Genomic DNA, 15073 nt, shown 5'->3' on the forward strand with positions numbered 1-15073 from the left:
ATTACAGAAATGTAGAGCGGCTTTATTGTACAATATCGTGCTATACAGCTACGCAAAGTTCAGTTAAATGTAATTCATTTAGTGTATCCTGGGGATATGGTTATTATTAGCAAAGGGATTTGGGAGAAAACCAGAAATGAAGAAAACAAGCCTGATCCATTCATTACAATGAATTTCCAGCATTCCAAATTCGCTTACCTTACCAATCGTACAGTCTACCGTATTACCAGACGCAATTAGTAATAAGTGGATGTATTGACTTGGCGAGGTCACGGGAGGTAAATGTTACCCAATGTTACCCTTTAACCTCCCTTATCTCACCCCATTTGCTCACATTGTATATAGACGTATTTTTCTACTGTATTATTGACTGTATGTTTGTTTTACTCCATGTGTAACTCTGTGTCGTTGTATCTGTCAAACTGCTTTGCTTTATCTTGGCCAGGTCGCAATTGTAAATGAGAACTTTGTTCTCAACTTGCCTACCTGGTTCAATAAAGGTGAGAAAAAAAATGTATGATACGGAACCCACTGTACTACAAGCTTCCCACTAATCTTGGTTTCAAATGAGATGAATGGAAAATGAGAATATTATCTGCAAGAAAAAAGTACTTTTTTTTAAGTGTTTGGCAAATTTCCACTTTTGTTTGCTATCTATCATTATCTGGGTTCTTCGGGAATAGTTGTAATGATTCTGTATAAATGTTACACCAAAACTATTCAACACTATTACTTTGTAAAAGTACAGATACAGTACTTACACAAAACGGATGACTCATCAGAACCAGCTAGTTTGTTCTCCGACTGACTTTTATATATAAATACAATATACATCCAGTCTGTGCATAGCCAAACAAGCTTTCCAGCCTTCCTCTCATCCCCCACTCCCATTCTTCAATCCAATCACTTCCATCTCTTTATACCGGCATTCGATGGTGATGGCAGGCACAACTTTTTTTTCATATTGATGTGCAGAAACAGACAGACGAGACAGATTTCCACGGCTAGGCTAGAGGCAGGGAGCTAACTGGAGCAAGCAGACGTCAGGGCCCATCAGCATGCTATGGGATGATTGCTATAAGGATCCCATCCGCCATTTTAGCGCTAGGCACTAGATCACGGGGTGGCTGCTAACATGTGATGAGGCTAAAACAGCATGAAAAACCTGGTGTTCATCAAATGAGTGGGTTGATGGTGTTGATGGTGTATTTGAGTTCTGCGGTGAGCAATGTTTGTGTCTTTGGGTAGATTTTGGATAGTTGTTGAAGCTGTCATATTTCCACTCACAAATTATCCCCTTAAAGTATATTTTGATACAGATGTAGGATCTTAATTTGACCTATATTGTCACAGCAAAATAATCCTGCAGCAACAGGATTTGAATGTTTAGTCCATTTTTGATGCTTGATAAGTGGTTAGACCTCTTAAGGATCTCTACAGATCGGTGTCCCACCCATGGGATGGTTGAGCTAACGTAGGCTAATGCAATTAGCATGAGGTTGTAAGTAACAAGAACATTTCCCAGGACATATCAGACATTGGCAGAAAGCTTGAATTCTTGTTAATCTAACTGCACAATTTACAGTAGCTATTACAGTGAAAGAATACCATGCTATTGTTTGAGGAGAGTGTACAGTTTTGAACTTGAAAAGTAATTAATAAACCAATTAGGCACATTTGGGCAGTCTTGATACAACATTTTGAACAGAAATGCAATGATTCATTGCATCAGTCTAAAACGTTGCACATACACTGCTCCCATCGAGTGTCCAAAATATAAATTGCACATGGGCTGGAATAATACATTTTGGCCTTTCTCTTGTATTTCAAAGATGATGGTCTACAAACAAATACATGTTTTTTCTTTCATTGTATTATCTTTTACCAGATCTAATGCATTATATTTTCCTATATTCTTTTCACATTTCCACAAACTTCAAAGTGTTTCCTTTCAAATGGTATCAAGAATATGCATATCCTTGCTTCAGGGCCTGAGCTCCAGGCAGCTAGATTTGGCTATGTCATTTTAGGTGACAATTGAAAAAAAAAGGGGGCGGATCCTTAAGAGGCTTTTAACATGCTAGGCATTCTGCTGCTGCCGTTTCAGTTTCCAATCGATGTTTGCCTAACCTGACAGATGTGTGTTGAGGGTAAACAAACACACACAAGATCATATCTTTGCATAGGTAAAAAAAAAATGACTGAGCCAACAGAATCTATACAGACAGGTGCAGAATCAGTGGTAAGACAAGGATGTCCTGTCTCATCACAAACTGATTGGATGGAGAACTTAAACAGTGGGCGTGTTACAGTTAGCTAATATGAAACATAATTCTCTGTCATCAGACCGTCTGTCATACAGATAGATGTTCGGCATATTTACACAAACATTAGTAAATTACTTCAAATTACTTCCCTAGACTGGTATGATCTGGTCTGACCGCAATTATTCCCCTGAGATAATCAAAGGTATACCTTATTACTGCCTTATACACTGCTTAGTAATACAGTCAATACATCTCACTGAACTTTAATAGAAAATAAATGATGATTTTAGTAACCCTCTAACCCTCTAAATGGAACTGACACTTATTGACCCGCAATATGGTAATATACATGTACATGCATTAACTGAGGGTACTACTTTGTAGGAAGGTTCAAAGCGATGGGGAATTTACAGAGAGAGAATCGGACTTTCATTAGTGATGAAGAAAGAAATTATTTGACAGAGTAGCTTCGACATACGACATCATAGGATCTGACACCAGTTCTGGTGATGAGTGCTAAAGGAAAGACAGCATGAATTTTTAACAGATACACACACTATGTCAGACACAAAAAAATCATGCACACACACACCACCCACATCACATTAAAATGCTTGTCAATGTCAAGCAAATCTGACACTAAATTATGCCTCCAACCAGCTAAAACTCCCACGTTCAGTTGAAAATAAAAATCTATGAAATAAATTAGACCAAATAACAGGATGCATGATTATTTAGTCTAATTAGATGAATGGAATGAATGGTACCGCTGGCAGCGTTTTAAAAGACTCTCTCTACGTACGTGCGTGCGTGCGTGCGTGCGTGCGTGCGTGCGTAATTCCCCATATTGAGCTGTTTGACCTTCTTGAAGAGTTTTCGGAAAAAAAAATATTCCCCTTCATTTGGATGACGGAGACAGCAGGATTTTATTAATGAGTCAAGCTTTTCACATCTTTCCACACTGATATGAAGAAGACTGCCTCTTTTTTTAACTATCAGATCATTTATGAGCTGAAATAACAAGCAGGGACCAATTAGGTGCTGACTGGAAAGAGAAAGAGGAGAGATGGTCTAATGGGATGGTTGGAGGATTAGAGGAGACTTCTGAAGCATCGCCTCGTTCCCTTTTTGACCTTGTTATTGTACCTTGAGATGCTAGAGATGATGTCTTAGAAAACAAGGATGCTAACACATGAACAGTTCCTTGGAAAGAGTCCATTTATGTTCCTTGTCCATTTGGGTGGGTGGGTGGGGGAGGGGCAAGGAGACTCCCAGCTCCGCTAAAACCACTGACCACTATGTGCCGTTTTCAAGGGATTGTTAAATAAATGTTATAACTGTTTGGTTTTAATATCATCACCTCGTGAAGAGAATAGTCAGAACTACACCGTTCAGATTATTCCACATTTAGTTCTATCAGAGTTATACAGCAAGTAACTGCATGATCTTCATGATCAGAAAACATCAATTGATCATGTGATTCCAGATACGTGACTGTATCCTATCCGTTGGGCATGTAGCTAGCTAAGCAAAAAAACATGTCATTTAGCTTGCTTCATCAGAGATTAGGCTTTTGGAAAGTGATTGACATCAACAAGTCCTCGTCCTGGTAAAATTATCAGTCGGCCTACTGTCATCACCACTATAACAATATTTGGATATATAGTCATCTAGTTTATCCCCTGAAAGTTAGCCTGTTAACTAGTCTGTTAGCCAGGTTCCAGGTAGCACCTTTTTGAGTTCCATGTAGAACAACTTCCACAGAGGGTTGGAGACAGCCAAAGAACCCTTTTGGAACCTTTTTTTCTAAGAATGTATGCTCTTCAAGAGGTATTACATTGCATTATATTACAACCAAATAATTGACATTTATTTAACAATCCCTTGAAAACGTCACACAGTTGTCAATGGTTTTAACGGTGCTTGGGGACCAATGCCCCCCTGCAGGAATATCGATCGCTCTGCACCTTATTGTGACGTTGTATTGATAATGACTTATAGACCTGAGAGGGTTAAACCACATTCCGCATTCCGGGGGAGAGCACAAACACAGTTGTCTCTTCAGCAGAACTAAGTGTTGTGTTTATATTGTTCCCTCACTGTCCATAATGTATCAGAATCTAATCTCATGGATTTCTTAAACCATCTGATTTTTCCAATACGGGGTCATTTGCAAAGGAGAGGAGAAAGCTCTCCACATTAAATATCATGGCAAATCCATTTCCTGACGACAAAATGTGAATTTCCCCCTCTTCTGCCCTAGAACCCAAGCATCTTCGCTGGCACAGCATATTTCTACATTCGAGAAAATTCATCTGATGTGCTTTGACTCGCACCTTATGGTGGAGCCCAGCGTCTGTCTGTATAAGTCTGCGATATAGCCGTTTCATCAGAAACAAATCAAATTGTATTTGTCACATGCTTCGTAGACAAACAGTGAAATGCTTACTTACGGGTCCTTTTCTAACATAAAAATTATTTGTGTCCGAGGAATACATACACAGTGAATAACAAATAAAAATAGATAGTAAAAATTACATTGCTATATATAGGGAGTAGAAAATATTAGGGTTGTATACAGGGAGTAAGTACCCTGTATGTTATGCATGTTATGTGTGTGTGGGTGTACGTAATGTGTGTGTGTGTATTGGGATGTCAGAGTGAGTATGTGTGGCTAAAGTCCAGTGCGTGTGCATTGTTATGTGTGTGTGTATGTGTGTGTGTAATGTGTGTGTGTGTGTGTGTGTAATGTGTGTGTGTGTGTGTGTGTGTGTGTAATGTGTGTGTGTGTAATGTGTGTGTGTGTAATGTGTGTGTGTAATGTGTGTGTGTGTATGTGTGTAATGTGTGTGTGTGTGTGTGTGTGTGTAGTGTGTGTGTAGTGTGTGTGTGTGTGTGTAATGTGTGGGTGTGTGTGTGTGTGTGTATTGGGATGTCAGTGTGAGTATGTGTGGCTAAAGTCCAGTGCATGTGCATTGTTATATGTGTGTGTGTGTGTATTGGGATGTCAGTGTGAGTATGTGTGGCTAAAGTCCAGTGCGTGTGCATTGAGTCAGTGCAAAACAAAGTCAATGCAGGTAGTCCAGGTAGCCATTTGATTAGCTATTTAGCAGTCTTGTTTAGAGGTCTTATGGCTTGGGAGTAGAAGCTGTATCATAGCATGTATCTCATTACGTAAAAATCCTCAGCCTTTAAAACAGAAGGTCGCGGATCAGCGAATCCTCACCGCTGGCCAAGGAGCTTATGATTCCATTGAGATGGAATCACATCTTCTCTGATTACCTTCCCACTGTCAACATGAAGCCCATTGATATCTAATCTGTCTGCTATTTTATCTGTCCATGTTCTGACTGATTCCCTTCGCTAAAGCCTGATCCCTCCTGTGACTGGGCTATGTGTTAGCATACCATCTTTACATTGACATCTAAATGATGTTTGTAAAAAATATATATGGAATATAACTCTCGCACAATATCTGCAGAGGAAATGTATCATGTGATTATTTGTCAGGTGCCTTAGTTGTAGTAATAAACCCCGAAGAGAATATGAACGTAATGGGGGTAAAATGAGATGGAATGTCTTACGTCACATAGTGAAGTGCTAGGGAAATTTGTGTATTAATGATTCTGAACAGACGGCTTGGTTTACGCGGACATCTCTGGAGAGGACTGCAACTGTTGTGCAGAGGCTTTTTAAAACGAAACAAAACATGATCGCTTTAAATTTATTCCAAATCCCTCTTTACCAGACAAACAAATCTGGAGAGTTTAAAGAGAAGACGGTCTCAAAAAAAACTCAGCTTTCACAAAAACAACAACCCTCAAAGACAACAGTTTCTCGGTGAAACATCAGTGACGGTTATGAAGCAAAAATGTGAAGCGGCTAAGCTTGGAGGCCTTTGGGATAATTGCATTACTTTGCTGTGAAAATGGCATCAAATGATGCATAATTAAGATTTCTGGAAGGTGAAACAGCGTACCCACAGCTATACAAACAGGTGGTAATCCTTATCATCATGGTAGAGTTGTACAGGGAGTCTTAGCTTTACCCAGGAACCACTCTGGAAGGTATTGCATAGATGATTTATGGGGTAGAAGTGTCAAGATGCAGCTGACACTCAAGTATACTCTGATGCCATATCATCACATAAACTATAGTAAAAAGACCTAAAAGGTTTTGGTTATTAGGACAATATCAGTCTTTGTTTTCAGTCTATGTTTTTGAAATAGAGTTTTTTACATTATATAAAAGTAGAGACTCAGAGCTACAACATTGTATAGCATACACTGAAATTGAAGGAATTCTGCTATGAAAGTTGTGTTGTTATACTCTGAATTTTTGGGATCACTGTTAAAGCTAAAAATCCTTAATCAAATATTTTTGGTAAAAAGTTGAGGGATGGGCCTGGAGAAATGTAACCACTCTCAAAATCATACACAGAGCTTTGGATGCAAGGTCATGATATCAAAATTATAGTTTTAACCATGTTTTGAGGCTACACAGTGCTTGGTAACATTTACATTGTTTACAAACATTGGAGTAAAACAAGCTTATATTTTGGGGTTCAGAAGGGGTAAAACAGAACAAATCTCATAAGTTATATTCTTCAAGAACCAATAGGTACATATCATTCATTTATAAGTCCAGAAATGGATGTAGCAACTAAGAATTCTAGTTTTAATGAGGGTGAGTCGTCGATAGTGCCGCCTTATGTCATCAGCGTTCCATTGACTGTGAATCCATCCACTACCCCATAACAGTTGGATATTATTATATAGCAACTTTCATATTGCATGGCATCATCATTCTGTTTGTCTTCGTTTACTATAAGTGGCCATTAAACGCTGAGTGTGTTTTTCCTCAGTATCCAACAAAGAGGTATTTATGTCTTTGTCAAGCGGAGCTTGAGGACCATAAAGACTGCTAAATAAACAAGGTTTGTTTGAGGGACTCTGGCTGAAGGATTGTCTTAGAGATGTTGAGCATTGTTGTATTCAGGGTGTGTACGGTTGTTCATTGAAAAGATCTGTATATTATCAGTAGAATGCATAATGCAGAGATGACTATTAATGTTTGTCCTTATTGCACAGCCTTACTCACTTTGATCAAGACTTCCTTTGGAACTTTCAAACGCTAGCGCCTAGCGCGAACCATAAAGATTCAAGGGTGAATTATATCTCAAGTTTCCCTTATCAGTGGCTGACACACTAGCTTACCCCTAACAAGCTGCGCCGTGCATTTTGACGACTAAGTGGGGAAAAAACACTGGCGTCAGCGAAACATACATAACCCGATCAGGAGACAAAAAAGGGGGGGGAAAGGAAGAATTTGTTATACCTAAACAGCAGCTTTTGAAATGTGATTCATTATGTATTCGATGCTAAGAGGGTACCGCTAACACTCCAGCTACAAAAAGACCTTGTCACACTATTTGGCTTCCAGACTTGGGAATAATCACCTGTGCAATGTAAAATTATTTCAACAGGAAAAGTATTTTAATACCTGTTATGAGATTACATTTGAAATCATGGCCATAATTGGTGCATGTGCCCCTGTTCCCATTGATTCCACTTCTTCTACTGCTTTCCATCCGCCCCTGCCTGCCAATGTTGTCTCCATCTCCCAGCTTCACAATATAAAGGGAGCCTTTTTAACAGTATCTGGGTTGCTCCGCTCGGAACATGACTAGGAGTTGTGCCAGGGGCTTGCAAATGGATTCTGAGCCCCTTCAATAGCGGTGCTTTGAGCTGGTATCAGCACAAATAGAATAAAGGTTGCCTTGCTTTACATTTTCATTGATTGGGACTTAAATCTTTTGGTGATAAATTACTCTTTCACAGAGGCACTGCACACATGCCTGTCTTCCTGCCACGGGTAGCCTCCGCCATTAGACTGTAACCTGCATTTCGACTCCCGGTACCTGCCAGGTTGTTGTCAGCAATCTATAATATCCACAAACAGCGTTCCACAGCATGATGCTTGGTTCTGAAGATGCACTTACAGTAAACCTTGGGCCAAAAATAGATGGGTGGTTTTGTCATCCTAATTGTTCTATAATACATAGCTGTGGTATTCATTAAAGGTTGTGTGTAAATGTGGTGTTCTGTTACGGATTCCGACACATACTCACTCTAATATATCTACCCCTGGATTGTTAATTGGACTCGTTCTGTCATTTCTTGATTTCTTGATTTGATTTTTGGATTATTTGTGTATTTGTATTTGAGAGATTATACTGTACTGTTGGAGCTAGTAACATAAGTATTTCACTGCACCAGCTATCACACCTGCAAATCAGTGTGCCTGATCATTCAACTTTGATTTGAGATCATTTTAAGACAACACACTAACTAATAATCTATAACTACTTGATTGTGTAAGTATACAGGGGAAACTGCAGTCATGCCACATGCCGTTAATATGCCAATATAGCTAATTGGCCAGATCTGGATTTATGACAGAAAATGTTCATTATCTCTGAAAGTGGACTAGCAGTATAGTCTCGGACTAGCCTATTATGAATCCACTATGTATAAATAGAGTGCATTGGTATCCCCATGGAGAGAATGCATTTCCTGAGTACAGCAGCAAAGATGCAGCATTTAATATAGAAGTAATTTATGCAGATCATTTTAGAGTAAGCTGGGCCTGTAGGGCTTTGTATTGGAAATTGCAGGTGTAAGCTGCTCTGCCAACTTGGATGAAAACATGCACAAATTAATATGGTCTAGCTGGTCTTTACCAACATGTTAATGAGCACTTAGATTATTCTAATGTTCAAGGTCCCAAAATTGGACGCTGACTTAAACAACCGTACCTCAAGCCTAATGAGCGTGACTTTTTAAGAAATATAAATACACGGTAAAATTCAAGCCACGTTTACTGCTGTGATGAATAAAACATGGTATCAAGGTAACTGGGGTGCCGTGGAATTCTAATACGTCTGGGGCGTAGGACGAGGTAAGGTCAGTAATCTGGCAATTTGGGACAATCTTTTTTTTAATGTTAACTGCTATAGTCACACTGAAAGCAAAATATTCACTTATTTATGTTAGCTTCACAATGAATTTAGTTTTCCGGTTCAGGCCATACTATGACTGTAATATGTGGTTGCCTCACCAAGCTATCTTAAGATGAATGCACTAAGAGTGTCTGTTAAATAAATGACTAAAATGTCGAAACATAAAATGTCAAGAAATTAACTCCTAGCCCCAACTTTTATATGTAAATATGGTCAGGAGTTCTCTCTGACCATGTGAGCTGACCAGGAAGCACTACTGGCACCAAACGTTGATAGACATAGGGAGGATTGACAGCTAGCTAGGGCATTCAACAGACAGGCCTATATTCAACCAGCTAGCTAGAGCATTCAACAGACAGGCCTATATTCAACCAGCTAGCTAGGCATTCAACAAGTGGTCTATATTCAACCAGCTAGCTAGAGCATTCAACAGGTGGCCTATATTCAACCAGCTAGCTAGAGCATTCAACAGGTGGTCTATATTCAACCAGCTAGCTAGAGCATTCAACAGACAGGCCTATATTCAACCAGCTAGCTAGAGCATTCAACATACAGGCCTATATTCAACCAGCTAGCTAGAGCATTCAACAGACAGGCCTATTTTCAACCAGCTAGCTAGAGCATTCAACAGGTGGCCTATATTAAACCAGTTAGCTAGAGCATTCAACAGGTGGCCTATATTCAACCAGCTAGCTAGAGCATTCAACAGGTGGTCTATATTCAACCAGCTAGCTAGAGCATTCAACAGGTGGTCTATATTCAACCAGCTAGCTAGAGCATTCAACATACAGACCTATTTTCAACCAGCTAGCTAGAGCATTCAACAGGTGGCCTATATTAAACCAGTTAGCTAGAGCATTCAACAGGTGGCCTATATTCAACCAGCTTGCTAGAGCATTCAACAGGTGGTCTATATTCAACCAGCTAGCTAGAGCATTCAACAGACAGGCCTATATTCAACCAGCTAGCTAGAGCATTCAACAGACAGGCCTATATTCAACCAGCTAGCTAGAGTATTCAACAGGCCTATATTAATCCACTCAAAGAAACTGTAGATACAGCAAAGCCTTTCACATAAAAGTAAGTGAAGCAAAGAGTGGTACCATTTATACTGTAAGACAACGCAGTGTAACTGGTGCAGATGCCTAATGAATAGGGTTTGGGTTGGCTTTTCTCGCTCCCAGATTTATTACCTGCATATTACCACTTCATGAATTAAACATAAAAAGTATTTGAAAGCAATTTTAAAACATTTGGGATTATGGCTTATAGTTCTGCAACTAATCCCATAAAACAACCACTTAGATGCATACTGTTACAGGCACAGGGAGAGATAGAGAGACTTTAGCAAAAAATAAAATGCCCATCTTCAGCTTCAGTGTAAAATAAAGATGAATGGTTTGCATAAAAGGAAAGCATGGGAGCTAAATAGTGTGTTGTAGAATAGTCCCATATTACAATGGCAGCATGGGTTCTCTACTTTGCAGTTAATCATTCACAATGTGGCATCGTTACAAAAGTGACAGACCTAAACTCCACTATGGAGTATTGCTGGGGACCCTGAAACGCCCCCTCATTTAGACACTAATCAGAGGCAATTAGTCAGCAGAAGTTCATTGGCTCTCCCTCCTAGCACGTCCAGTGGGATAGTAAGATAAAGACGTAATGTGAAACGGAACACGACGGAGGTTCCCTCCCACTTGCTCTTTAAACACAGCATTACGGCAATTACCAATGAGCAAAGGAAGCTCCAGATGCGCGAGTGTGAATTTGGAAAATTGTTAACCTCAAAAAAGCTAAACCACTTAGCATAATACGGCGGAACATAATCCCTCCCCAATGTAATCAATTTAAAGAGAAATGTCTAGTAAGGGGGTGCAACTAAGCCAACCGCCACTTCCTCCACGTAACAGCTGGCAAGGGCTTCCATAACAGGGAGTCAGGGGACTGGCCACAGCTGATGCTTCCCCCCATTAACTTTCAACTTATGGATAGTGTGGCTCTCCTCCAAAGATATCTTGAACCCGACTCCATTATGGATTGCCAAGGTCGTATCTGATGAAAACCTGATGAACCAGCAGTTCATCTTTCAACTATTACATTTTTTCTTCCTTTGCCTAGTTCCTGGCTAGGGCTTCTTATTGAACAGTAGGGGACCGGGAGTTTTTAATTACAACGACAACCGCAGAGTTAATTGAACATAACAGAGGCACTAATTTCGTGTTACAGCAAATCAAGATGTTACTTATGTAAATTGTGTCCTCGTCCCACTAGGGGGTTGGGGACTTTGCTTGTGATGCCAATGTCACTCTTCTCTGGTGCCAAAGTTAAACCTGCAATCTCAGAGTGACTGTTTTCATATGAAGATTTTCTCTGAAAGTAAATAGATAGACTATCGAATCAAGTCATTTTTTCATCAAGACATCTCATAGGTAACACATCAATCATTCCTTTTCTAAGTCTGCTTACTGCATTACCTTTGAGGGCTGACAAAATATAATATGTTACTTCTTCCCCTCGAGAACACAACCGGGAAACCAAGCACGAGCTCACCAGAAGACGCAGGACCAGAACAGCCTGTTTACATGGTGGACCATCCTGGCCTACACCCTGTCTGCGGTCTATTAATTGCAGAATGCCGTGATTATCTACAGGGCAGACCATACTGTAGGTCACTGCATCTCAGAGGCTTAACACACTTAGCAATACTAAGTACTACTTGCTGTTTAATCTTCAGTATCATCGCAAAGTCTATTTCATATTTCTTGCAAAATAGACTTTGTGATGATACTGGAGATAAGTTATTTAAATGTTTCTAATGAGTAAACACTCTCGATTTACACATTCCGGAATGTTTTCTGTTATTGAAGGAAAATAAATAAACCAGACTGAAATGAAAGCTTGTCGTCATCATAATTTCTCGTCAGTTATTTACATAACAGAATAAACAGATCGTAAACAAGCTTATAATGAAAGTCAAAACATTGGCATGTAAGTATCTTTTCAAGTTATTGTTTTACATCTCAAGCTCTGAAAGGTATAACTCACAGTAAAATGTATGTATATTCTGATCCTTACAAAATAAGGAATATTTTGAGTAAATGAAATACATTCCTGCACCAAAACAAATTACAGAACGCAGTCTAACATATGATAAGGAAAGACATACACAAGTAGCATAATATTAATAAAACAATACATTTATTGAAAGAGTAACGTTTTGGGAATACAGTGCCTTGTGAAAGCATTCACCCCCCTTGGCATATTTTTCCTATTTTGTTGCCTTACAACCTGGAATTAAAATCGATTTTGGGGGGGGGGGGGGGGGGGGGTTGTATCATTTGACTTACACAACATGACTACCACTTTGAAGATGCAAAATATTTTTGCTTGTGAAACAAACAAGAAATAAGACAAAAAAAACTGAAAACTTGAGCGTGCATAACTATTCACCCCCCCCCCCCCCCCCAAAGTCAATACTATGTAGAGCCAACTTTTGAAGCAATTACAGCTGCAAGTCTCTTGGGATATGTCTCTATAAGCTTGGCACATGTATGAATAATTTTGCACGCCCAATTTTTCAGTTTTTGATTTGTTAAAAAAGTTTGAAATATCCAATGAATATTGTTCCACTTCATGATTGTGTCCCACTTGTTGTTGATTCTTCACAAATAAATACAGTTTTATATCTTTATGTTTGAAGCCTGAAATGTGGCAAAAGGTCGCAAAGTTCAAGGGGGCCGAATACTTTCGCAAGGCACTGTATATACACTGAGATCATGTGACAGATCATGTGACACGTAGATTGCACACAGGTGGACTTTATTTAACTATTTATGTGACTGAAGGTAATTGGTTGCACCAGATTGTATTTAGGGGCATAGCAAAGGGGGTGAATACATATGCACGCTCCACTTTTCCATAATTTCAAAAAAATGTTATTCACTTCACCAATTTTGACTATTTTGTGTACGTCCATTATATGAAATCCAAATAAAAATCTATTTAAATTACAGGTTCTAATGCAACAAAAACACCAAGGGGGTGGAACGTGTAGTGTAGCTCAGAGAATATATTGATTGAGTAGTAGAACGTTCATCCGGGCATCAGTACTCAAGAGAATGTTCAAGACAATATTGTGACGAAGCATACGACACATGAATAGCATGTCCTTTACTTATAATAGAAAATTAACTATCTAAACACTTCCTGAATGGTTGCTGCTGCCGCCGGTTTCAAGATCCATGCGGCAACATTGATGCAACTGCTGGGAAATCCACGTGTGTATCTAGCCTGATTTGCTCTGCAGTCCAAAGCGAAGTGTGCTGTGCATGTGCGGCAGTTCGGACTTCCTTTCTTGACACTTGATTATGAAAAATAAATCGAAGCCAAATCAGACAAAGTGATTGTTCGGATGGAAGACAGCAATAGTTCCGTTTTTTATAAACTCACAGCCAACTAGTGTATGCTATGGACATGCCAACTCAACTTCTTTCTACTCTCCCTCTCTCGCTGTGACTTTGACTACCTCTCTCTCTTTCTTTCCTCCCTCTGCAGGTCTTTCCTCTCCTCCTGGACCTTATCTTAAATACCTGGAAGTGGAGGCTCTTGGGGAGCCGTGTAGGAGCTGTCCGCTGGGGTCCAATGAAAAAGCCTCAGCGGGGTTGAAGGGTAGTGGCTAGTTCAGTTAGCTCTCTACCTCTCCTCTGCCCTGTTGCACCGAGGCCAATGAACCACACACCTGCATCCTGCACCTCACACTCTTTAAAGGGCTGGCACTGGAGTTTTAAAAAATGTATTCCAGGTACATGAGGAGAAAGCTAAGAGGCTATTCAGGTGACCAGTGGGATGGAGATTCATCAGATTTGTAGAAGATCTGTAGAAACTCTCCATGCTAAGGTGTAAGTACTGAAAACCAACCCGGAAAGTGTTGGAGAGATATCTACCAGAGACGGAAGAGGAAGCGAGACACCCCACTCACAGTTGTATTTATGTTTTGATGAAAGTCAAGGAAGTAGACCAGATCCAGCTGCTATTGCACTGGTGTCTATGGGAGACACACCCAGTTAAGTAGACCAGAACTAAAATTTAAATGGTAAACAGTTCATATAGCCAACATCTTTGATATCTACAGCTTTTAGGCTACCCATGTGAGGCTGAACCCCTATTGTTGTCCATTGAGGTTCATGAATAGCTCCTGTAATATCTGGGGGTTTTCACATTTGTGAACATGGTTCACTCAGCCACAAGTGGTAAGCATAGATTGGCTTTAACCACAGTCCGCCCAGAGTAAGTCTTCTACAATGAACTCTACATGGAGTCTAACATGATTTTCTCAAAACCCATCTTTGCTATTCCCACTATAAAAGCCATGCAATGGACAATGCATCTCTCATACTGTTCCGGATTGCCTGTTCCTTTAGCACAGTGCCTTCCAAATAAAAGACTGACACTGAGTCACTCTCCAGCCCTCCTTCAGGGAATCCAATACCGAAGCCGTCGCACCGCTTGCATCAGCTTTCAAGATGAGACAGGGGTTAGAGGCTGGAGGGAAAGCTGAAGTCAAAGGAGAAGGCATGGTGCTTACTTAAATGTCATGCTGTCTCCTCAATTTGCATTTGGACCATTGTCGGGGCCCTGGCGACTGCCAAATTGAATAGACGCCAGCAGTGTCGATATCGGTCGCTAAATCAGGAGAGGAGAGTATCGCCTAAATCTTTCTATTATACCAGACACATGAAAGAAACTACCGGGAATTGCTATTCGACAGTTTAACTTTTTTTTT

The 15073-nt window shown here is 39.9% G+C and overlaps 1 protein-coding gene across 3 annotated transcripts in view; it reads right to left on the reverse strand.

Annotated features, from left to right (window-relative positions):
* LOC110485789 (VPS10 domain-containing receptor SorCS1) overlaps positions 1 to 15073 on the reverse strand; it is a 157530-nt gene that overhangs the window by 88398 nt on the left and 54059 nt on the right. The window lies entirely within an intron of this gene.

This window comes from Oncorhynchus mykiss, chromosome 13 (assembly GCF_057628025.1).
Source record: "Oncorhynchus mykiss isolate SJ-2025 chromosome 13, ASM5762802v1, whole genome shotgun sequence".
Taxonomy (NCBI): domain Eukaryota; kingdom Metazoa; phylum Chordata; class Actinopteri; order Salmoniformes; family Salmonidae; genus Oncorhynchus; species Oncorhynchus mykiss.